This window comes from Aquarana catesbeiana, unplaced genomic scaffold, assembly GCF_042186555.1.
Source record: "Aquarana catesbeiana isolate 2022-GZ unplaced genomic scaffold, ASM4218655v1 unanchor211, whole genome shotgun sequence".
NCBI classification, from domain to species: domain Eukaryota; kingdom Metazoa; phylum Chordata; class Amphibia; order Anura; family Ranidae; genus Aquarana; species Aquarana catesbeiana.
Window position 1 is genome coordinate 1115952 of NW_027362637.1, and position 25268 is coordinate 1141219.

Sequence of the window (25268 nt, forward strand, 5' to 3'; positions counted from 1 at the left end):
TTCAGTCCATCATGAACGCTGCTGCCAGGCTCATCCATCTCACAAACCGCTCAGCGTCTGCTACACCCCTCTGCCAATCCCTCCATTGGCTGCCACTCAGTCACCGAATTAAATTCAAGATACTAACTATAACTTACAAAGCCATCCACAACCTGGCCCCCAGCTACATCTCTAACCTAGTCACAAAATGCCAACCTAATCATTGTCTTCGCTCCTCCCAAGACCTCCTGCTCTCAAACTCCCTTGTCACCTCATCCCATGCTCCCCTTCAGGACTTCTCCAGAGCCTCCCCATCCTCTGGAATGCTCTACCCCAATCCGTCTGATTTTCTCCTACTTTATCCACTTTCAGACGATCCCTGAAAACTCATCTCTTCAGAGAAGCCTATCTGGCCCCCACCTAACACCTGTACACGTATCTTCTCAATCAGTACATCACCCACAGTTATTACCTCTTATATCTCTTGACCTTCCCTCTTAGATTGTAAGCTCTAAGGAGCAGGGCCCTCTGATTCCTACTGTATTAAAGTGTATTGTATTTGTACTGTCTACCCTCAAGTTGTAAAGCGCTACGTAAACTGTTGGCGCTATATAAATCCTGTATAACAATAATAATAATATTTAGGAACATATATTATATGTTATAATAGGAACATTTACGATCACTTTAAGTCTAGGTCTAATGCAGTGCGGGAAACACTGCAATCAGTTTGGATTTCCCGTATCGCATGCAAAACACACTGCCCTTGTGACCTGCTCCAGGTGAACTGTGAGTGAAGGATTGTGTATATGGGATTGTATTATTATTTTTTTTTTGGTTGAACTAGATGGACTTGTGTCTATTTTGAACCTAACTATGTAACAATGTGTCAATGTTAATGACACTGAAAACACAGTGCGTTTGCCTGCACCATAATGCCATTCTGTACTATGCGATCTAGTTGTGGCGCAGCTTAAAAATGGTGCATGGAGTTCTTTGTTGCTATTTGAGCCCATTTAAAATGAATAGGCTCAAATCGCACTGCACTGAATTGCATGTGAATTGCAGGAATGCATTCCATTTCACATGTGCGATTCACATGCGGTTGAGCCTAAAGACTGCAAGCATAATACAAGATATGGTTAGTAACTGCAGTCATGAGACAAGAGATGGTCAGAGATTGTGGGCATGATACAAGAGAAAGTGGAAATGTTACAAGAGACTACTGTCAGAGACTGTGATCAGAATATAGGAGTTGTTGGAGTCTGGGAACATGGTCCAAGAGACAGTAGTAGACTGGAGACACATCACATGAGACTGCTAGAAATCCCGGCTATTACAGGGAAATGGGGGACCCAAGAGTAGTGTCTGCAGGGCACAGGTTGGGCACCTAAGTTGTAAACAATTGTTTACAGCCCATGAAGCTGCCATCTTTGCCTCAGTTTGATCTGCAGTGGGTGCTGCACATGTGATCAGTTATAACAACAGCCATTTGGTGGCTTGACAGTTTGGTTGAGAGCACAAGCAACTTTTACCTTTCTCTCTCACGGCATTCCCCGAATGTAACTGTTTTGGGAAACTGATCGACGGGTTAAGTTCCACTTTAAAAGCTTCAGGTTAGGTTCACATATATGCATCAAATTTGCATGACAGGAGAGTGTGACCGGCTGTCAATGGAGCCGAATCACACAGGTCTGGGGCGGCCGCAGTCCAGATTGCAGAAGGGTGCTGTGCATCTTTGGGTCCGGTTCAAGTGCAAATTCAGGCAAAAATTCAGAGCTGAATCGCACCTGAACCGGTGAATAGACACGCACCGGGCCCCATGCCGTGAACCCGGCATCAAAAAGAAAAATGTTTCTGCAGCAGTTTAGCGCCCGGCCAGCATTGTATCTACAGAATGTCACACAGGGTCACTAGAGGGCAAAGGAACCGCTCACCTGTTTCTGTAGCGTCACTCCCTCATTGGCTGGATTATGGTGGTAATGCTCTCCCTCATTGGTGAAGGACGATTGTACAGTGTTTCCGCTATCGAGGGACTGACAACTCACTAATCCGGCCAGAGAGTTATTTCTCTACAGGTTAGTTGCCTGTAGCATGCCAAGATCACAGGTATTAGTGTGACCATACATGTCACAATCTGATCATACAATCTTCTTTTAAACTTACCAATTTTTACATCAAAGAGCACAAATTTACACAATGTATTTAGTTTGCATGAATATGCACAGGGCCTTCTATGACAGATTTGGTGGTGGATGTAAAGCAGATTGTACAGAGTTTTAGTTGGAGTTGGGCTTTAGGATTTAAAATGTTACCATTGAATATGATATCCTGATGAGGGTCCATTTCCAGCTGCGTCTCTGCTGGTGTGTACACAAGGCCTATTCAGGCTCCTTCTGGACTGGTGTCTTAGAGATCAGTTATACCCGATTATCATTCTTCTCAGGACTGGTATAGATAGTACATTGCAGGTACCCCTCATCTCCTCTATTACAGGGGATAATGAACAGTCGGTGCAGATGGCGGAGATCTGGGGAAATGAAGGTGTGGTACGGGCCGCCTCTGAAGGATTTGTCACCATCAAGATTGACAGTAAGAAGTTTGTGAACCTTTATTACTTTAATCTTATGTAATAAGCAGTATTTAAAGTGGAGGGCCACCCTAAAATAAAAAATGGCATCAAAAATCATAAAAAAAAAAAAACATTTGAAAAAAATTTTTTTTTTAACCACTTGCCGACCACTTCACGCATATATACGTGAGCAGAATGGCACGGGCAGGCAAAATCACATACCCATACGTGATCTGCCTCCCACGGGCGGGGGGTCCGATCAGAACCCCCCCCACCCGGTGCCAGCGGCGGTCGGCTTTTGGCTGGGAGCGTTGAGAGGCGAGGGGGAGGCTATCCGATCGTGGCCCCCCTCGCGATCGCTCCCAGCCAATAAGAAACATCCCCTGCCTGTGTATGGTACACACAGGCAGAGGATGTGATGTCATCTCTCCTCGACTCGGCAGTTTCGGTTCCGGCGCCGAGGAGAGAAGACTTCACAGTGAGTGAACACACACACACAGTAGAACATGCCAGGCACACATAACACCCCCGATTCCCCCCCCCCGATCGCCCCCCCAATCACCCCCCCCCCCCCCCCCCCTCACACTGACCCCAGTGTTTTTTTTTTTTCTGATTACTGCATGGTGTCAGTTTGTGACAGTTACTGTGGTAGGGCAGTTAGTATTAGCCCCCTGTAGGTCTAGGATACCCCCCTAACCCCCCCCAATAAAGTTTTAACCCCTTGATCACCCCCTGTCACCAGTGTCGCTAAGCGATCATTTTTCTGATCGCTGTATTAGTGTCACTGGTGACGCTAGTTAGGGACGTAAATATTTAGGTTCGCCTTCAGCGTTTTATAGCGACAGGGACCCCCATATACTATCTAATAAATGTTTTAACCCCTTGATTGCCCCCTAGTTAACCCTTTCACCACTGATCACTGTATAACCGTTACAGTTGACGCTGATTAGTTCGTTTATTTTTTATAGTGTCAGGGCACCCGCCGTTTATTACCGAATAAAGGTTTAGCCCCCTGATCGCCCGGCAGTGATATGCGTCGCCCCAGGCAGCGTCAGATTAGCGCCAGTACCGCTAACACCCACGCACGCAGCATACGCCTACCTTAGTGGTATAGTATCTGTACGGATCAATATCTGATCCGATCAGATCTATACTAGCGTCCCCAGCAGTTTAGGGTTCCCAAAAACGCAGTGTTAGCGGGATCAGCCCAGATACCTGCTAGCACCTGCGTTTTGCCCCTCCGCCCGGCCCAGCCCAGCCCACCCAAGTGCAGTATCGATCGATCACTGTCACTTACAAAACACTAAACGTATAACTGCAGCGTTCGCAGAGTCAGGCCTGATCCCTGCGATCGCTAACAGTTTTTTTGGTAGCGTTTTGGTGAACTGGCAAGCACCAGTGGCCTAGTACACCCCGGTCGTAGTCAAACCAGCACTGCAGTAACACTTGGTGACGTGGCGAGTCCCATAAGTGCAGTTCAAGCTGGTGAGGTGGCAAGCACAAGTAGTGTCCCGCTGCCACCAAAAAGACAAACACAGGCCCGTCGTGCCCATAATGTCCTTCCTGGTGCATTCGCCAATCCTAATTGGGAACCCACCACTTCTGCAGCACCCGTACTTCCCCCATTCACATCCCCAACCAAATTCAGTCGGCTGCATGAGATGCATTTTCTTTATGTCCTCCCGAGTACCCCTACCCAGCGAACCTCCTCAAAAAAGATGTTGTGTCTGCAGCAAGCGCGGATATAGGCGTGACACCCGCTATTATTGTCCCTCCTGTCCTGACAATCCTGGTCTTTGCATTGGTAAATGTTTTGAACGCTACCATACACTAGTTGAGTATTAGCGTAGGGTACAGCATTCCACAGACTAGGCACACTTTCACAGGGTCTCCCAAGATGCCATCGCATTTTGAGAGACCCGAAGCTGGAACCGGTTACAGTTATAAAAGTTACAGTTACAAAAAAAAAAAAAAAAATAAAAAAACACAAACAAAAATAAAAAAAAAATAGTTGTCGTTTTATTGTTCTCTCTCTCTCTATTCTCTCTATTGTTCTGCTCTTTTTTACTGTATTCTATTCTGCAATGTTTTATTGTTATTATGTTTTATCATGTTTGCTTTTCAGGTATGCAATTTTTTATACTTTACCGTTTACTGTGCTTTATTGTTAACCATTTTTTTGTCTTCAGGTACGCCATTCACGACTTTGAATGGTTATACCAGAATGATCCCTGCAGGTTTAGGTATCATCTTGGTATCATTCTTTTCAGCCAGCAGTCGGCTTTCATGTAAAAGCAATCCTAGCGGCTAATTAGCCTCTAGACTGCTTTTACAAGCAGGAGGGATGGAATGCCCCCCCCCCCCCCACCGTCTTCCGTGTTTTTCTCTGGCTCTCCTGTCTCACCAGGGAACCTGAGAATGCAGCCAGTGATTCAGCCAGCTGACCATAGAGCTGATCAGAGACCAGAGTGGCTCCAAACATCTCTATGGCCTAAGAAACCGGAAGCTACGAGCATTTTATGACTTAGATTTCGCCGGATGTAAACAGCGCCATTGGGAAATTGGGAAAGCATTTTATCACACCGATCTTGGTGTGGTCAGATGCTTTGAGGGCAGAGGAGAAATCTAGGGTCTAATAGACCCCAATTTTTTCAAAAAAGAGTACCTGTCACTACCTATTGCTATCATAGGGGATATTTACATTCCTTGAGATAACAATAAAAATGATTTAAAAAAAAAAAAAATGAAAGGAACAGTTTAAAAATAAGATAAAAACAAAAAAATAATAAAGAAAAAAAAAAAAAGCACCCCTGTCCCCCCTGCTCTCGCGCTAAGGCGAACGCAAGCGTCGGTCTGGCGTCAAATGTAAACAGCAATTGCACCATGCATGTGAGGTATCACCGCGAAGGTCAGATCGAGGGCAGTAATTTTAGCAGTAGACCTCCTCTGTAAATCTAAAGTGGTAACCTGTAAAGGCTTTTAAAAATGTATTTAGTTTGTCGCCACTTCACGTTTGTGTGCAATTTTAAAGCACGTCATGTTTGGTATCCATGTACTCGGCCTAAGATCATCCTTTTTATTTCATCAAACATTTGGGCAATATAGTGTGTTTTAGTGCATTAAAATTTTAAAAAAGTGTGTTTTTTCCCCAAAAAATGCGTTTGAAAAATCGCTGCACAAATACTGTGTGAAAAAAAAAATGAAACACCCACCATTTTAATCTGTAGGGCATTTGCTTTAAAAAAATATATAATGTGTGGGGGTTCAAAGTAATTTTCTTGCAAAAAAAATAATTTTTTCATGTAATCAAAAAGTGTCAGAAAGGGCTTTGTCTTCAAGTGGTTAGAAGAGTGGGTGACGTGTGACATAAGCTTCTAAATGTTGTGCATAAAATGCCAGGACAGTTCAAACCCCCCCCAAATGACCCCATTTTGGAAAGTAGACACCCCAAGCTATTTGCTGAGAGGCATATCGAGTCCATGGAATATTTTATATTGTGACACAAGTTGCGGGAAAGAGACAATTTTTTTTTTTTTTTTGCACAAAGTTGTCACTAAATGATATATTGCTCAAACATGCCATGGGAATATGTGAAATTACACCCCAAAATACATTCTGTTGCTTCTCCTGAGTACGGGGATACCACATGTGTGGGACTTTTTGGGAGCCTAGCCGCGCACGGGACCCCGAAAACCAAGCACCGCCTTCAGGCTTTCTAAGGGCGTAAATTTTTTATTTCACTCTTCACTGCCTATCACAGTTTCGGAGGCCATGGAATGCCCAGGTGGCAAAAGAAAAAACCCAAATGACCCCATTTTGGAAAGTAGACACCCCAAGCTATTTGCTGAGCGGTATAGTGAGTATTTTGCAGACCTCACTTTTTGTCACAAAGTTTTGAAAATTGAAAAAAAAAAAAAAATTTTCTTGTCTTTCTTCATTTTCAAAAACAAATGAGAGCTGCAAAATACTCATCATGCCTCTCAGCAAATAGCTTGGGGTGTCTACTTTCCAAAATGGGGTCATTTGGGGGGGGGGGGTTGTGCCACCTGGGCATTCCATGGCCTCCGAAACTGTGATAGGCAGTGAAGAGTGAAATCAAAAATTTACACCCTTAAAAATCCTGAAGGCGGTGATTGGTTTTCGGGGCCCCGTACGCGGCTAGGCTCCTAAAAAGTCCCACACATGTGGCATCCCCATACTCAGGAGAAGCAGCTAAATGTATTTTGGGGTGCAATTCCACATATGCCCATGGCCTGTGTGAGCAATATATCATTTAGTGACAACTTTGTGCAAAAAATAAAAATAAAAAAAAAATGTGTCACTTTCCCGCAACTTGTGTCAAAATATAAAATATTCCATGGACTCAACATGCCTCAAAGCAAATAGATTGGGGTGTCTACTTTCCAAAATGGGGTCATTTGGGGGGGGTTATGCCATCTGGGCATTTTATGGCCTTCAAAACTGTGATAGGTAGTGAGGAGTAAAATCAAAAATTTACGCCCTTAGAAATCCTGAAGGCAGTGATTGGTTTTCGGGGCCCTGTACGTGGCTAGGCTCCCAAAAAGTCCCACACATGTGGTATCCCCATACTCAGGAGAAGCAGCTAAATGTATTTTGGGGTGCAATTCCACATATGCCCATGGCCTGTGTGAGCAATATATCATTTAGTGACAACTTTTTGTAATTTTTTTTTTTTGTCATTATTCAATCACTTGGGACAAAAAAAATGAATATTCAATGGGCTCAACATGCCTCTCAGCAATTTCCTTGGGGTGTCTACTTTCCAAAATGGGGTCATTTGTGGGGGTTTTGTACTGCCCTGCCATTTTAGCACCTCAAGAAACAACATAGGCAGTCATAAATTAAAGGCTGTGTAAATTCCAGAAAATGTACCCTAGTTTGTAGGCGCTATAACTTTTGCGCAAACCAATAAATATACACTTATTGACATTTTTTTTTTACCAAAGACATATGGCCGAATACATTTTGGCCTAAATGTATGACTAAAATTGAGTTTATTGGATTTTTTTTAGAACAAAAAGTAGAAAATATCATTTTTTTTCAAAATTTTTGGTCTTTTTCCGTGTATAGCGCAAAAAATAAAAACGACAGAGGTGATCAAATACCATCAAAAGAAAGCGCTATTTGTGGGAAGAAAAGGACGCAAATTTCGTTTGGGTACAGCATTGCATGACTGCGCAATTAGCAGTTAAAGCGACGCAGTGCCAAATTGTAAAAAGTGCTCTGGTCAGGAAAGGGGTAAATCCTTCCGGGGCTGAAGTGGTTAACTTACCTGAAACCCTTGTTGCTAGGCAGTCTTCCTAATCTGCCGCTTCCTCCTCTTCGGTGAGCGGCCCCGTTGCCTTCTGGGAACTGTGTGTGTCCCAGGAAGCAACGGGGCCATTCACAAAGCGCCGCGCGACTCGCGCATGCGCAGTAGGAAACGGGCAGTGAAGCCGCAAGGCTCCACTGCCTGTTTCCCTTCGTTAAGATGGAGGCGCTGGCAGCCGATCCCATGGATGGATCGGCCTGGGGGGGCGACATCGCGGGCTCGCTGGACAGGTAAGTGTCCTTATTAAAAGTCAGCAGCTACACTGTTTGTAGCTGCTGACTTTTAAAAAAAAATATATAGCGGCCGGAACCCCCCTTTAATAAAGTCTGATACAAGATCCATCTGTATGTTCTGTGGCGGTGTAATAATAAATACATTCTTCCATGATTACTGTCTGTGAAGGTTCCTATGTATCCAGGTCATAGCATAGATGGTAGTAGTCACATTCAACTGGACTTGTTCTGTAATGTTGAAGGTCCATCATACCTTCTCCAGAACTGAAGAAGTGGGATGAAGAAGCTATAAAATGACTTCAACATTGCAGAAAGTCTGGCTGAATGTGACAATCTACTACCAGCTATGCTAATAAAATATTCCTAGACAGGGTTGGTAAAGGTTGGCACACTCAGCCTGAGGACTGACAGCTGTTGGACTGTTGCCAGGGCATGTTAAGAGGCAGTGTTGCCAACCTACCAGATTGAAATTTACTGACACAACACCCAAAATTTACTGGCATTTCCAAAAGTTACAAAATTACAGTTTTAAGCGCATATTTTAGTATTTAGGCTACAAACAAGTACATAATGCAATTAGCGATGTGATTTAAGGTAGATTTTTTATTTTTATTTTATTTACAATAGTAAATACAATTGATTTACACACACACATGAAATTGTCTCTCACAGTGACACTAACAGCAGTGTGCAGCAGCACAGATAATAGACACCTCACCGATACCTGAGTTACAGTGACAGTCCATAGTTGCCAACAGTCCCGATTTTCCCAGGACAATCCCGATTTTGGGACCCTCGTCCCGGATGGAGGCTGTCCCGAATTGGGATTTTCCATAAGGAAAATTGGGAATGTTGTTTTTTTTTTGTTTTTGGAGCAGCTGGCTCCAGCAAAATGGCGGCGGCCGCCGCCGCTCGATCTTCCCCCTAGTGTGAGTAAGTGGAGAGAGGAAGGGTGCTTGATCCGTGCAGCCAATGAAGCGGCTTCTTTAGCTGCTCGGCCCCTCCCCTCTCCACTGAAACAAGCAGAAGACACAGCGCCGTCGCCGTGTCTTGCCGAAAGTTTCCCAGCCCCGTACTGCACAAGCGCTGCGCCTGCGCAGTACAGGGGGTCCTTCATTGCCAAGGGGAACTTTCTCGGCAGAACACCGGCCGCTCCTGCACTGAGTGGGGGGGCTGCACTAATATAGGGGGTGTCTGCACTGAGGAGGGTCTGCATTGAGGGGGGTCTGCACTGAGGGGGGGTCTGCACTGATGGAGGGGGTCTGCACTGAGGGGGTCTATGCAGACTCTGCTGGGGGCACCTGATGCAAGGACGGACTCTGCTGGGGGCACCTGATGCAAGGACGGACTCTGCCGGGGGCACCTGATGCAAGGACGGACTCTGCCGGGGGCACCTGATGCAAGGACGGACTCTGCCGGGGGCACCTGATGCAAGGACGGACTCTGCCGGGGGCACCTGATGCAAGGACGGACTCTGCCGGGGGCACCTGATGCAAGGACAGACTCTGCCAGGGGCACCTGATGCAAGGACAGACTCTGTCCGTGGAAGGCGACGTGGCTAGTGACACGCTCAGGGATCCCACTGATTCTGCATTATGGTGAGTTGAATGATTTAATTTTACATTACAATGTAATAATAGAAATAATTGCACTTCATTCACCCTGACACCATAACAACCATGGTGCCAGGATGATTGAGGCGCTAACACCAGGCGTTTGGAGTATCTTTATCTGCTGATTGTTAAACTTTCTAGAATACACATATTTCTATTGTTGTGTAGGATCTGGGGCTGCTGTCCCGTCATTCCCTGTCCCCCTTTCCTTCTCCCCCTTTCCCTCTCTATCCCTCATTCATCTCAGACTCTAACCACACCCTCTTGAGCCCCGCCCATTTAAGCCGCGCCCACGTTTCGCATAAGCCACACCCACTTTTCGAGTAAGTCGCACCCATTTTTCACCTCGGCGCGCTTAGCGCGTCGCACTTATAATTTTTTGCTAAGCCACGCCTACAAACGAATGCCCCGCCCCCTAATTATTGTACGGCTCCGCCTACAGCCAAAAAAGTGTCCCTCATATTTTTTTTGCAATGTTGGCAACTATGACAGTCTCTCTCTACGCCAGATGGTCCCTTCAGTCCAAACAGCACTGACAGTCCCGCTCCCAGCTAGAGAAATATTACACCAATTCACATCAGTCTCCCCTGCCCTTACAATAAGTGGGAGCTTCCCAGTGAGATAACCCAGGCGAGTTCAGATTCATATCCGAACATGGCTGAGCCCATCCTTAAGTCTGGACATGAGCGGAGATAGGAGGACTGGGCTGTGTGACCAAGACAGGAACTTCAGTTGGGTTTTCTGTAAAAAAAAAAAAAAAAAAAAATCAGCAGATACAAATACTATATAATTATATTTTAAAAATCAGTAACTTACCATGTCCAGGATCCAGAGCTTCCCGCAGCCAGTTCTTATTACTGAAATAGAAGGGAAGAACAAAGGAAGCGCCACCTAAGTGCAATATTAGAATCTGATTTTTAATGGCAAGGTATACATAAACACTCACAAGACGTAAGGAAGATACAGGCTCATCTGTATAAGTAGTCCCGAGGGCTCCTCGAGTCCGGAAAGGGTTCCTGGTGCGTGGTATGTTAATGGCCGGTCCGTAGCATGTCCTGCGGCCACAGGAGAGGAGCCGGAACCAGCGTGGAATGCACGGAAGCGACGTCACGGGTCACAGATCACATACGGAGGAGCTAGTCACAGGAAAGGAAAAGAGACTGGCAGGCTATGCACTCGGAGCCTGGAATGGTATAGTGCTATTTATATGTCTGTGCTGTGGGACAACAAATCACAGCGTGGACTGGTCTCTGAACAGCCACAAATCTTCTCTAAGTGATTACAATGTGGTTTATTGCGTCCTGATAGATTTGACATGGATTGTGGCATAAGCTTATACATATAACGTGATTAGAAAATTAAATGATGGAAAAATAATATTCGATTGGGTAAGAAAATATATATGACAGGTACATATATGCCCATATACATACATATATACACACACAAGAAAAATACATATAAAACTTTATATATATATACCATTCCAGGCCAATAGAAGGAGCTGAAGCTCCGAGCGCGTAGGCTGCCAGTCTCTTTTCCTTTCCTGTGACTAGCTCCTCCGTATGTGATCTGTGACCCGTGACGTCGCTTCCGTGCGTTCCACGCTGGTTCCGGTGTCTTGCCGAGAAAGTTCCCTTGGCGGATAAGTTCCCCCCCTGTACTGCGCAGGCGCAGCGCCTGCGCAGTACCAACTACTGTCAGCCGCCGGAGATAGCCGAAGCTCAAACGCTTCAATCATCTGTACACGGCGCCTGCGCCCTAGATCCAGGTTCCTTTCCCACCATCCAAGTGGACCTAGAGGGGGAATCTAAAAGAGCCGAGCGAAGCGAGGCCGTGCCCGAAGCGTGGCGAGCGAAGCAAGCCCGCGAGGGGCCCTCTTACAGGCGCCGTGTGCAGCTGATTTTCAGCTATTCCTTTCGGCTATTTCCGCCGGATCCTACTGCGCAGGCGCAGCGCCTGCGCGGTAGAGGGGGGAACTTATCCGCCGAGCGGAACTTTCTCGGCAGAACACCGGCTCCTCTCCTGTGGCCACAGGACGTGCTGTGGACCTGCCATTAACATACCACGCACCAGGAACCCTTTCCGGACTCGAGGAGCCCTCGGGACTACTTATACAGATGAGCCTGTATCTTCCTTACATCTTGTGAGTGTTTATGTATACCTTGCCATTAAAAACCAGCCTTTAATACTGCACTTAGGTGGCGCTTCCTTTGTTCTCCCCTTCTATTTCTGTGTACAGAGCCAGCTCTCTGATGACAGCAGCCGTCCTCATCATCCCACCATTATTTCTATTATTGGACTACTATTGTTGTGCTTATGGTCTAATGACCCCCCTTTCAATACAGACTACTAGTGATTTTTTTATTACTATTATTCGGTTTTATATTTCACTGTACCTTGCGCTCACAGTTATTATCATATTAACTATCTATGAATTTTGACCCTGGAATTATTACTCTCACGCCGACGGTCACAGTGATACTTCACATAAATGCATCCTATGCTGAGTGTTTGCAATGGGGTGATATTACATTTTTTTTCACTTATAAAAAAAAAAAGTAACACTTTTTTTTATTTCCTTTCTTTAAAGTGGAACTTCACTTCTAAAATAAATAAATAAATGGTCCCCTGCAACAAATATTGCAACTGTTGACCTTTTAAAATGAGGTACTGTCCAGTCCCTGCTATCATTCAGCAGACGGTTCTTTGGGTCCCCAGCACCTCCATCTTGGAATTTGGGAGTCTGCTGTGACTTCCTGAGCAATCTCAACCGGCACCCCGCTGTGCATGCATGAGATTGTGCGGTGCAATAAGACTGGTTCTGCAGGCTCCTTGCACGTGTGACATATCCCAGGAGGCTGGGGTAAAAAGGTTATTTTACTCCTGAGTGGGGCTTCAATATAACACGCTGAAGATAGAAAGCAGCATAGATAATAATAACACAACCCCAATTCCAAAAAGTTGTGACACTGTGTAAAATCTACATTAAAAAAAAAGCAATGATTTGCTAATATGTGTAATGAAAAACTCCTGCGCTGCCTCAGCGTGTTCCACACCAACCAGATTCATTTTTATAATATGTTGTAGTACTACTTTTTAGTACCTACAACGTCTATTAAAAAATAATGACAAAATATTACATACACAATATATATGTAGCGCTGGTAGATTTGCAATCTACCGCATGTTAGGTAAATGTAGTCATTTGTGCGTTAGGAAGGTTGAGTTTGCCTCTGTTCCAGCTTGGCTGACGTGGTGTGTGTTTCCGTGCTGACCGGTGGGTGTCGCTGTTACCACTGGTTAGTGTTGGAAAGGCAATGTGTTGAAGTGTATAGATGCTCTTCTGTCCTGGAGACAACTCGGTGGAGGTGGTCCTCCGAGTTGCATTCTGGGCGAGGGTATTTATGGGACAGACGCCATATTTTGGGGTTTGTTTTTCAGCCACCTGCTGGCCCTCCTGGCCGACAGTTATGCGTTAAGGAGCTACCTCGTGGTCCTCCGTTCCGGAGGCCCACGATACTGCGGCGCAGGGGTGGGTCCAGAGGCTTGTCCGGGGCCTACCACCGCGGCCGAGGAATGGTCCTGAGCTGTCGATCCTGTGTGACGAAGCTGGACAACCGAGGAGATCCCAGGGGAGGACCCGTCTTGGAGGGATCACGCAGCGTGCTGGTCTATAGGAGGGGCCTGGTGACTCGGTTGGAGGACGTATCTGAAAGCAACTATACAGCATAGTGTTGTCGGGTTGGCTTAAAGGTTCAAGCACTGTGACTGACATTCACTACAGAAAATCTGATACATCCTGTGGCAGAGGATCGTACGGGTTTTGTTCCCAAACAAGTCTGTGGCAGAGACTTTGATTGGTGCTGCGTACTGTCTGCTAGACCGGTGAGAGAGGCCTATCCAGACGAGCAAGGAGTGTGTCCCACAAGGGGAGCGCATTCCATATAGTATTTGAATTCTACCAGGACATTTGTCAAGAGAACCCTACAAGAGGATATTTGAGTTTCTTCTGCAAGTTTCCTTTCCACCTCTTTCCTGCTATTTCCTAAGTCGTTTGTTTAATAAAGCATTGAAAACGTACTCCAGTGTTGGTGCGTGTGTCGTCCAGAAGTAAACTCAACGGAACCCTAGACCCGGTGCCGGTGAAACAGAGGGCAGTAAGAGTGAATGTAACAGGCCCGCTTAAACCAGCAGCTCCACCGTGAGTTACTGCTACATATATATATGTGTGAATAATGAAAAGGGGGCTCAAGGGGGATTTAGACCTAGAATTCTTGGGTCTGTAAGAGAGGTGAGCGGTGAATTCTCACAGTGGTGGAGAGTGAGGTGTGACACAGACATTGGGATCTAGTATACACCGATCTACACTCAGTTGTTGTGTGAAGTGTTCCATCCACAAGCAACATCCAACAACATTCCTTGTGATAGCATGGGCAGTGACAGCTACTCTTTACTGAGACATCTATTAGACCCCAGATCTCTCTTCAGCCCTTAAAGTGGTAGTAAACTCTGCATTTTGATTTTTACCTACAGGTAAGCTTATAATGAAGCTTACCTGTAGGTAAAATGAATATCTAGATATTCTAGCAAGCATCGGCTGGTGACATCACCAGCGCATGCACTCTGAAGGAACAGCATACCGGTGCCATTCCTTCAGAGCTGTGTGCCATAGCCGAGACTCCCGCATGTGTGCGCAGGAACGATGTCTTTGCGGCTCGTGAACACGGAAGGAAGACCCGGTAAAGATAGAAGCCTCTACAGTGGTGACAGCACATCGCTGGAGGGCTTTGTTTCAAGGTAAGCCTTTCATAAAGTGCTAGTATGTGGTGCATACTAGCACATTATGATATTGCTTGGCAGGAGGAAACTTTTTTTTTTTTTTCAAAAAGTTTACTACCGTTTTGAAAGCATCTGATCACACCAAGATCGGTTTGATTTAATGCTTTCCCAAGCCAGTAATGACCTGTTTGCATCCGGCAAAACCGGAAATGAAAAAATACTTGTTGCTTCTGGTTTCTTAGACCAGCCTTTCTCAATCGGGTGCCGTGGCATCCTGGTTGAAAAAGTACATCGTAACTCCCACTCAGCACAGCAGGAGCTGGGTCGGCACAGTACAGTGAAGAGTACAGAGAAGCTCTCTGCCTCCCCATACAGGACATTACCGGTGTGAGTGCACCAAAATTGTTGGTCTTTTTTTGTTAATAGCGCAAAAAATAAAAACCGCAGAAATGATCAAAGACCACCAAAAGAAAGCTCTATTTGTGGGGGGGGGGGGGGGGGGGACGACATACATGTTATTTAGGTACAGTGTTGCACGACCGTGCAAATGTCAGTTAAAGTGACGCTATGCCGTATCGCAAAAAATGGCCTGGTCATGAAGGGGGGTAAACCTTCCAGAGCTGAAGTGATTAAAGTTCACATTTTCAAAAATGAACTAACACTCTACACCTCCCCCGGTCCCCACTGTACTTACCCTTGTGGGTGCTGAGCTGTCAGTGCCCGCACAGCTGGTGTAGTGGTCCAGAGATATGAAATCCCAGCTCTTCTCCCTCTTCTTTCTGTAGGACTTCCAGGATGGATTAGAGCAGTTTTTATCCATCAGAATGGCTCTGATCTATCCAGGAAAGAAGAGGGAGAAGAGCTGGGATTTCAAACCTCTGGATCGCTACACCAGCTGCGTGGGCACTGACAGCTCATTTATTTCTAGTTTTGCATGGCGTGTGGAAGGGTTAGAACCCCTGTAAGGTTTCTGATGCAGTCTCTTTCACCCTCACAATTGGTCACCATGACCATTGTCTCTGCAACAGAAAGTGATGGGTTGTCACCGGAAATAGAGGTGAGGGGAAATATTTTGATAGGACACCTATGACACTTCTCTTAATGTGGAGATTTTCTTTCACTACCTGTTGGGTCTCCATGACAGGAAGTGAAAAGAAATCTGCCTATTGGGACACAGCAGATAAAAACTGACTGAGGAATGAACTATTTTGCATTAACCATTTGGCGACTGGTTCATTCTAGCTTTACTGCTACAGGGCGGCCGCACTGTGCAGAATCGCGTGTGTGTGTGTGTGTGTGTATATATGTATGTATATATATATATGTGTATGTATGTATGTATGTATGTATGTATATGTATATATATATATATATATATATGTATGTGTATATATATATATGTGTGTGTGTGTGTGTGTGTGTGTGTGTGTGTGTGTGTATATATATATATATATATATATATATATATATATATATATATATATATATATATATATATATATATATATATATATATACGCACGCATGCGATTCTGCTCTCCTGGTTAAGGGGTGTGCACACTGCTTCTGCTGTGATTAGTCACAGCAGAAGCCAATCAGTGGGTGCCGGCCAAAGGATGACCGACAGCACCCACTGATCGGCGAGGAGACACACTGGACGGAGCTCTATCTATGTAAACAAAGCAGAGCTCTGTCCTGTCAGCAAGGATTTGCTGAATTTTGTTTTCATGGAATAAGATCCAGCACATTCCTTAGTGAAAGCAGCACATTGTACACACACACAAACACTGGTCAGCTACACATTTAATCCTTTAATCGCCCTAGATCTTTAACCCCTTCCCAGACAGTATCATTAGTACAGTGATAGTGCTTCTTATTACTGATCACTGTATTAGTGTCACTGGTTCCCACAAAGTGCCAAACGTGTCAGTTAGTGTCCGATTGTCTGCCGCAATATTGCAGTCCCACAGTAGGTTGCTGATCGCCACTATTAGTAGTATAAAATCAATAAATACAAATTCCAGCGTACATACCATGGTTTGTCGATGCGATAACATTCAGGGAAACCAATCAATATGTGATTTTGTAATTTGTGATTTTGTAGCAGAATACATATTTGCCTAAACGTATAAAGAAATAAGATTTTTTTATATTTTTTATTTTACAAGATGTGTTTCATAGCAGAAAGTAAAACTTTTTTTTTTTCAGATTTTTCTGTTAATAGCGCAAAAAATAAAAGACGCAGAGGAGATCAAATACCACCAAAAGAAAGCTCTCTTTGTGGGGAAAAAAAAGACATAATGTTTATTTATGCACGCAATTGTCAGGTAATGTAACGCAGTGCTGTATTGCAAAAATGACCTGGTCATGAAGGGGGTAAATCTTCTGGTGGGTAAGTGGCTAATTGCAGTGTCTGTGCTGGGACATGCAGGGGAAACACTACAGGGGTGCGGATGCTGTACATGGAAGGAATGTGTTTTCCTGCACTCATGTCTTCTAATAGCATTGTGCCTCATTCACACAGGTCTGACAGATGTGCCCAGCATGTCATTGTGTGTGTAGCTGTACATCGTGTGTGCTGTACTGCCCATCGTCATTTCTCTCTGCTGTTCAACAGTGTACAAAAAATAAAGAGTGCGTCCAAGTCCATATTTGGGCGGTAAGTAACGCTGTACACATGTATATGTTTGTAAAATGCTTTACAAATGTATGAGATTACAGGACTCATGAAGAGGAAGGCCCGGCACCAGGATAAAGCTGGACAGCCACCCTAGGGCGCCAGGATAAAGGGGGCAGTAAAATGCACCTTCACTTGTGTGGGAAAGAATCCTTCCACCAGCCCTGATCTCCATCCAGCGCTGTGTAGCTGAGAGCAGAGGCTCTCTCCCTTCTCATTGGCTCAGACACAGCACTGGGAGCAATTGGCTCCTGCTGCTGTCACTCACAGCCAGTAAGGGTGGGAGCAAAGCTGTGCTCTGTATGTCTAATGGACACACAGAGCAGGGCTTGGCATTGAGCAAAAATGAGTATCCCCATAGCAAGCGGCTTGTTATGGGGCACTTGGAGAAGAGAAGGAGCCAGGAGTGCTGGAGGGGAAATCGAGAGAAGGAGGATTGGGGCTGCTTTGTGCAAAACCATTACACAGAGCAGGTAAGTATAACATGTTTGTTATTTCCCCCCAAAAAATGTTACCTTTGGTATTACCTTAAATCAGGTGTTTTCATTGGAGTGCCTCCTTAAATCAGGTGAACCCATCAGAGTGCCTCCTTAAGTCCCGGTTCACACTGGTGCGATGCGAGAACACTGCGAATCCACTGCGGGTTCCCGCATCGCACCAACTCGCATGTCAGTTCACACTGCCATATGCAAATCGCTGGGGAGTGTCAATACATTGTTAACGACACCCCCAGTCCAGCTTGCATATCGCACTGCGAACTGACAGTTCGGACATGAATCGGATCGCATGCGTGTGAACACACATGCGATCCGATTCTGGTCCGAACAAAAAAAGGGTCGTGTGCGTGTTTGCACCGAATGCGGTGCGATATCAGCCATACTATCTGTATGGCTGATATTGCACCGCACAGACATCGCATGTAATGTGAACGGTAGTGCGCTGCAAATTACATGCGATGCCTGTGTGATGTTTGGCATCGCACAAGTGTGAACCGGGCCTAAAGCGGAGTTCCACTGGCCACTGCGCATCTGCTACACTGTCCGGAAGATCGGAGGATCTTAAAGAAAGTTTGTCTGCTTTTACCAAGTACTATCTTTGTGAGTGTTACCTTTTTACTATTGAATAAAGAGTTTATTATACGGAGAGCACTATCCTCTTGCCACTTTTTATTTTATATGGCGTGTCCTGTACCCGGTCCTTGATTGACATGCTGCATACCTATTGATTTATGGAAAAGGCGTTTTGTGACCCTCTATAATCAAAGGGTCCACTACATCAGGTGAGAGGCCATTTGTTATCGTGGTGGTGGGCACCTGGAATCACCGTTTGTGTCAGCATGCAGTCTCCTACACTTTGAAGATATATGTGGACTGGAATCATGGACTGATTGTTTATACACTGTGGTGGATCATATTGTGCTTTATCCTGTCTTTTTTAGCCCGCATTTTATATTCCCTATCTTTCATGTTTTATTAGCGCTGCACTTTCTGTTCTAAAGCGGAGTTCCGCCAAAAAAAAAAAAGAATTTAAAAAGTCAGCAGCTACAAATACTGCAGCTGCTGACTTTTATTAGAACACTTACCTGTCCAGGGCACCCGCGATGTCCTCTGTCGATCTGTCCCTCGGCTCTCAGGTGGAGGAACCGGCATCTTCGGTAAGGTTATCAGAAAGTGAAGCCTTGCGGCTTCACAGCCTGGTTCCCTACTGCACATGCGCGAGTCACGCTGCACGTTCTCACTGGTCCCTGCTGTCTTCTCTGACCTGTGTGTCTCCCAGAAGACAGCGGGGGGGACGGAGGAGGGGCCGGACATGGTGTAGATAACCGTAGATACTGAAGTGATCTATGCCCGGAAGTGGGAGCAAATACCTGGATTATACAGGTATCTGCTCCCCCTCTCCCCTGAAAGGTGCCAAATGTGACACTGGAGGGGGAGGGGGGGAATCCGAAAAGCGGAAGTTCCATTTTTGAGTGAAACTCCGCTTTAACCACTTGCCGACCGTCATATAGCAAAATGACAGCGGCAAAGTGGTTTCAATATCCTGACACGAGACGTCTTTCAGGATATCAAGCCGCTGCGCGCCCCTGGGGGCGTGCATTGCGGGGCGATCATTGTTGGGGGACACGTCTGACACCCCGCAACACCGACCTAGGTAAAGAGTCTCTGACGGAGACTCTTTACCACGTGATCAGCTGTGTCCAATCACGGCTGATCACAGGGTAAACAGGAAGAGCCGGTGATTGGCTTTTCCTCGCTCGCGTCTGTCAGACGCAAGTAGAGGAGAGCCGATCGACTGCTCCTCTGACAGGGGGGGTCTGTGCTGATCGATTATCAGCGCAGCCCCCCCGAGGATGCCCACATTGGACCACCAGGGATGCCAATCAGTGCCCACAATGGGCCTCACTGATTGGCATCCATCAGTACCATTTATTTGTGTACAGTGCCACCTATCGGTGCCCATCCATGCTGCCTATTAGTGCCCATCTGTGACACCTCATTGCTGCCCATCAGTGCCGCCCCATCAGTGAAGGAGGAAAAAAAAATTACTTATTTATAAAGTTTTGTAACAGAAACAAAAAAAAAATACTTTTTTTTTCAAAATTTTCAGTCTTTTATGGTTTGTTTAGCAGAAAATAAAAATCCCTGAGGTGATCAAATACCACCAAAAGAAAGCTATATTTGTGGGAACAAAATGATAAAAATTTTGTTTGGGTACAGTGTAGCATGACCGCGCAATTGTCATTCAAACTGCGACAACGCTGAAAGCTGAAAATTGATCTGGGCAGGAAAGTGTATAAGTGCCCGGTATTGAAGTGTCCCCATTGGAATATCCCACAATTATTTCCGGGATATTTCTTCACCTCCTCCATCAGAGGACACGGCACAGACTCCACCCACCTACTACACGTCACCCAATCATTTCCGAGATTTCCTCAGTCCTATCTTAGGTCTCCCCTCCTCTGAGACGAGAGCCGTGTGACGTAGTAACTAAAGGGGCGGGCCAATCGTCATCGAGGAGGCGGGCGCGCTTAGATTGGACGCGTGGAATGTGTTGACATTGGGTTGCTAGGTAACCGGCACGCTGTGCCTGAGGTGCCGCGCGGCACTGAGTGGCCTGTGATTGGCCAGTACAGCCGGCTTCTGTAGTCTGTCAAATACTAACGGGCGGGACTTGAAATTGGAGGCGGGCCGCATGTCCAAGGCAGCTGGGCTGCTCCTTGTGCCCGATCCGCCCATTCAATGTAACGCATGGCCGGGGGCAGAGACTAGATTTCAGCAGAGAGCGAAGGCGAGGAGCTAGAGAGGAGAGCCCACCTCCTCCCACCACTCACCTGGCGTCTGTAACCATGACAACAGCTTGGGGCGTCTCTGCACGACTCCACCCCTCTTCTGAGATGTCTATTGGCACCTCCCCCAACAGCGGCGTAGAACTAAAATCCGCCTCCGCAGCGTCAGGTGTGGAGAAGGATTGTGGGTTATTAAAAATGTCCGACTCAGTTTCAGTAAATCGCCGCCCCCTATCTCACTAATTCCCTCCCCCCCTTACAATCTCCGCCTTCTTACCTGTTGCTTTAGGAAGACATCAAGGTGGGCGTGACAGAGAACAGGCGAATCGCTCCGCTCCCCTAGCTGGCTAATCGCTGACTGAACCTCCCTCAGTGACGCACTAAGATAACGCCCTCAGGCCACGCGCTCGCACCTGATTGGCAGGCTCCGCCCATTCATTTCTGCTATCAGCTCGCGGGCTCGCCGCTGTATAATAGGCGTGGCCTGTGTTCTGCAGGTCCCTGGCTCCTCCCCCATATTCTCTGGCTGACACAAAGTAGTGATAGTGGCTGCCGTTTACGAATTTGTACTTCTCATGGATGCAGAACGAGGACCAGGACAGAAACAAGGGGTGGGGCTTGTGCCTGCTGAGCCTTGCTGAGTGGCCTGTGATTGGCCGATACAGCCGGCTTTTGTAGTCCGTCAGATACTAATGGACGGGACTTAAAATAGGACAGCTGGGCTGCCCCTTGAGCCCGCGCCGCCCATTCAATGTATTGCGTGACCGTTGGGAGGAGCTGGAGAGGAGAGCCCACCCCGGCAAACACCTGGCGTCTGTAACCATGACAACAGCCTGGGGGCGTCTGACTCTTACAAGACTCCGCCCCTTAGACGTCTATTGACACCTATATCTCAACACCGGCGTCAAATTAAATTCCTCCTCCGCAGCGTCAGGAGTGGAGAAGGGTTGTAGGTGGGAGGTGCAATTGAAATCTGCGATGAAAGGGGCGCAGCCGACCTAGATCCGCCCATGATAAGTTTCCTTGATCCCTTAGTATAAATGTCTGACTCGGCTTCAGTAAATCCCCGCCCCCTATCTCCCTAAATACCCTACTTACAATCTCCGCCCTCTTACCGGCCAAAGGCGTACCTTTAGGAAGACATCAAGTGGGCGTGACGGAGAACAGGCGAATAGCGTCGCTCATCTAGCTGGCTACTCTCAGACTGAAGCTCCGTCAGTGACGCAGTAAGCTAACGCCCTCTCGCCGCGCGCTTGCACCTGATTGGCAGTCTCTGTGACAGGCTCCGCCCTTCATTTCTGCTGTCTATCAGCTCGCGGCCCCGCCTCTCACCAGCAGGCGTGGTCTATGTTCTCCCGGCCCCTCTTCTTCCCGCTCCAGTGGCCAATGTCCTGCAGCAGCCGCCCGGCTCATACTGCCCTGTCTGTGGCTGCGCTCTCTCTCCCACCCACCGGCGCCGATGCCAGCCATAGACAGTGAATGGAACTGTCTGGTCTCCTAGCAACCAGGGACGCGATGAGTGAGAGAGCGTGGTGTTAGACTCCGCCCCCACTTCGCACACACATCTTTACAGCGGCTCCTGAAAGGTAAGGGAGATTTTTCTTGCTCTGTAGAGGGTGGAGGCAGGCAGGCAATGTCTGATACTTAAGGGATATAGAGCTAGCAGGGTCTCTGAGTGGGGTGGGATGACCGTCACCCAGGGGAGGTCTATTATGCTCAGTGGCTCGAAATTTTTGCTGGGGGGGACGACGCAAAAAAATGTAAAAAAAAAAATCACTTGCCGCCACTGTGCCATCATATGCTGCCAGTGTGCCCATTAAATGCTGCCAGTGTGCCCATTAAATGCTGCCAGCGTGCCCATCAGTGCCCCCCAGTGTGACCCCCCCCCCATCCACTCGCTGTCTGCCCGCCACTTACCCTGTCTTGGTGGGGCAGCGGGTGACAGCGACGAGCGGGGTCCTGCGCGCGTCTCCTGCCGTCCTCATCTCCCGTCCCCTCCTCCTGATAGGCGTCCAATAGCGGCGCCTGTCGTTTCAGCCAATCAGGTGACAAGTAACAGACCCGAGCACCTGATTGGCGGAGAGGCGGTTTAGTGTTAGGAAAGCGAATATTCATTAACTTTTCTAACACAGCTGAGTGACCTGCAACGCCTATTAGATCCTATGGCTCTAAACAGGTGCTTCAAAAACACACCAATGCCGCTGTAATTCAGGCGCCCTGCGCCCGAAAAGGGGCCAGGTGCCTGAATAGGGGATGGCAGCGGCGGCTATGGATAGATTCATGCATTGCATGAATCTATCTATCTATTGGTGATAGAGGGGGGGGGGGGGGCTTGAGAGAGGTGGCGGCGCCATTATGGACTGCCACTGATTATGCTGCTAATATAAAGTGGGGGGGGGGGGGCAGGGGCACTGTCTGATATGTAAGGGACTCAGAGCTAGAAGGGTCTCTAAGGGGGGGATGGGACTGTCACCCCAGGGGAGGTCTATGCTGCTAATATAAAGGGAGGGGGTGAGTCTATGCTGCTAATATAAAGGGACACTAATCTAATGGGGGTCACTCTGTAGGGAGGAGCGCTGATCACTACAGGGGGCTCATTCACACTATAGTCCCCACTGGTGTTGATCTAAGAGGACTCTAATAAGATACTAATGGGGGGTGCTGACTGCCAATTTAATGCTTGCTGACCAACCATTAGATCAGCAGTCAGCACCCCCCATTAGAGACCCCCATTATATCAGAGTCCCCTTATATCAGCACCCACCACTTACAGACCCCCGATAGATTAGAGTCTGGTGAAAAGTGTCCAGTAGTAAAGTGTTTTTTGGAGCTTTAACTAATAGTGCTTTATTTGTATGAAAAATGACACGGAGCATCATTCAACCCTCTGAGCCCAGGCTGTCAAAGGTACAACCCCTGAGGCTGAGTTCACATATGTGCGGCCGCATGTTTGCTTGTGGGGTCTGGACGTGTCTGTTCACTGGTTCAGGTGCAAATCAGGTCTGAATTTCTACCTGAATTCGCACCTGAACCAGACCAAAAAACGCACAGGACCCTTTTTGTATGCGGACTGCGGCCACCCCAGACCTGTGTGACCTGGCTCCATAGAGAGCCGCTCACTCGCCTGTCATGTGAATTGGATGAGGTGAAAACTGTATCCAATTTGCACATATGTGAACCCAGCCTAAGGGTGCGTCATCATGGGCTCTTATTACACCTGCACAGAATGGCGCTTTTATGTCATTACATAAATTCTGCCTTGTGTGCCACCCTAGATTTAACCACTTGACAACTGGGCACTTAAACCCCCCTCCTGCCCAGACCAATTTTCAGCTTTCAGCGCTGTCACACTTTGAATGACAATTACTCAGTCATGTAATACTGTAACCAAATTAATTTTTTGTCCTTTTTTTCATACAAATAGAGCTTTCTTTTGGTGGTATTTGATCACCTCCTGGGTTTTTTATTTTGTGCGCTATAAATGAAAAAAGACCGAAAATTTTGAAAAAAAAAACGAATTTTTCTGTGATAAAATTTAGCAAATTATTAATTTTTCTTCATAAATTTTGGCCACAATTTATACTGCTACATATCTTTGGTAAAAATAACCCAAATTAATGGATATTATTTGGTCCGTGTAAAAGTTAGAGAGTCTACAAGTTATGGTGCAAATCATAAAAAATTGATCACACTTGATGCACTGACGGCCTATCTCATTTCTTGCGACCCAAACAAGTCAGGAAAGTACAAAGACCCCTTTTTTTGAAAGTAGACATTCCAAGGTATTTAGTAAGAGGCACGGTGAGGTTTTTGATGTTGTCATTTTTTCCCACAATTCTTTGCAAAATGAAGATTTTTTTTTTTTTTTTTTTTACTTACCGCCGCAGCGGTTCGCTCTCCCTCCTCACACTCTGTCTCTGTGTGAGGAGGGAGAGCCGCAGAACACTGGCGATGAGAGATGATCTCGTATGTTTACATACGAGATCGTCTCTCATTGGCACCGCCGATCACGCTGAAAACGGCCACTATGATTGGCCGTTTTCAGCGATCTGTGACTGGCTGTAAACAGGACGTGCAGGGACGGCCGCCCGGCAAATAGCGTCCGCGCTGCAGCCGTCTTTCGGCTATAGTGCGGGCGCGAAGTGGTTAAGGGTCTTTTTTTAAAGAATATGTGTGTGGTGAGGAGGTGGGTGGTGGCTTTAAGCAGAGAGTGTGGGGAGAATATTCTAAAGCTTGTTTATAAGGACTGCTGCACTGCATGAATATGAATATTTCTTTCAGTGCTGACCGGAATTGTGTTGTGCTGTATATATGATGTGATAATGAGAGAAGAAATTATTATTGATCAATGGCATAAATTTCCCAAAATGCTGCTCAGCTAATCTCTTTTGGCCTAACAGAGCACTTTTATTGCAGCCCCTCTGCCATTCCATAGATAAGGGTCCCAGTTTGGAGACAGCCTAATTTGGCTTTTCTTTTGTATATTGGATAAGGTACCAATGTGCTGGATTTTCTATGGATTGTGACTTCAAATATGTGAGCCCTGGCACTGGTTTATCATCGCTGGTGACAAAAAGTTAACATTTCTTTCTGGCATTTTATCAACTTTTTTTGTTTGTCACCCAAAGACGTGATGCTTATCAAATGTACATGGCAGACTACAGAGTTTCCTTTTTAACAGTAAAAACGTGGTAGATGTTTGACATTTGTAGAACTGCATCTGTTATATCACAATAACCAGATAGATTCCATGTCACATTTACTAACAAATATGATTGGTTGCAAACTTCAGTG

At 46.5% G+C, this 25268-nt stretch overlaps 2 long non-coding RNA genes across 3 annotated transcripts in view; one reads left to right on the forward strand and one right to left on the reverse strand.

The window, feature by feature from the left end:
- Positions 1-25268, forward strand: part of LOC141121500 (uncharacterized) — a 1788704-nt gene that overhangs the window by 1115951 nt on the left and 647485 nt on the right. Inside the window, exon 1 of one of the 2 annotated variants that reach the window (XR_012240571.1) lies at positions 21781-22060. The exons of the other annotated variant lie outside the window; for it this stretch is intronic. This is a non-coding gene — a long non-coding RNA (uncharacterized lncRNA). Of the gene's footprint in view, positions 1-21780; positions 22061-25268 lie in introns of those variants that run through there. 2 annotated transcript variants of the gene reach the window in all.
- LOC141121501 (uncharacterized) lies at positions 9930-21304 on the reverse strand. Its single transcript, XR_012240572.1, has 3 exons — positions 20752-21304; positions 16545-16631; positions 9930-10470 (listed from the first exon to the last, which is right to left on the reverse strand). It is a non-coding gene; the product is annotated as an uncharacterized lncRNA (long non-coding RNA).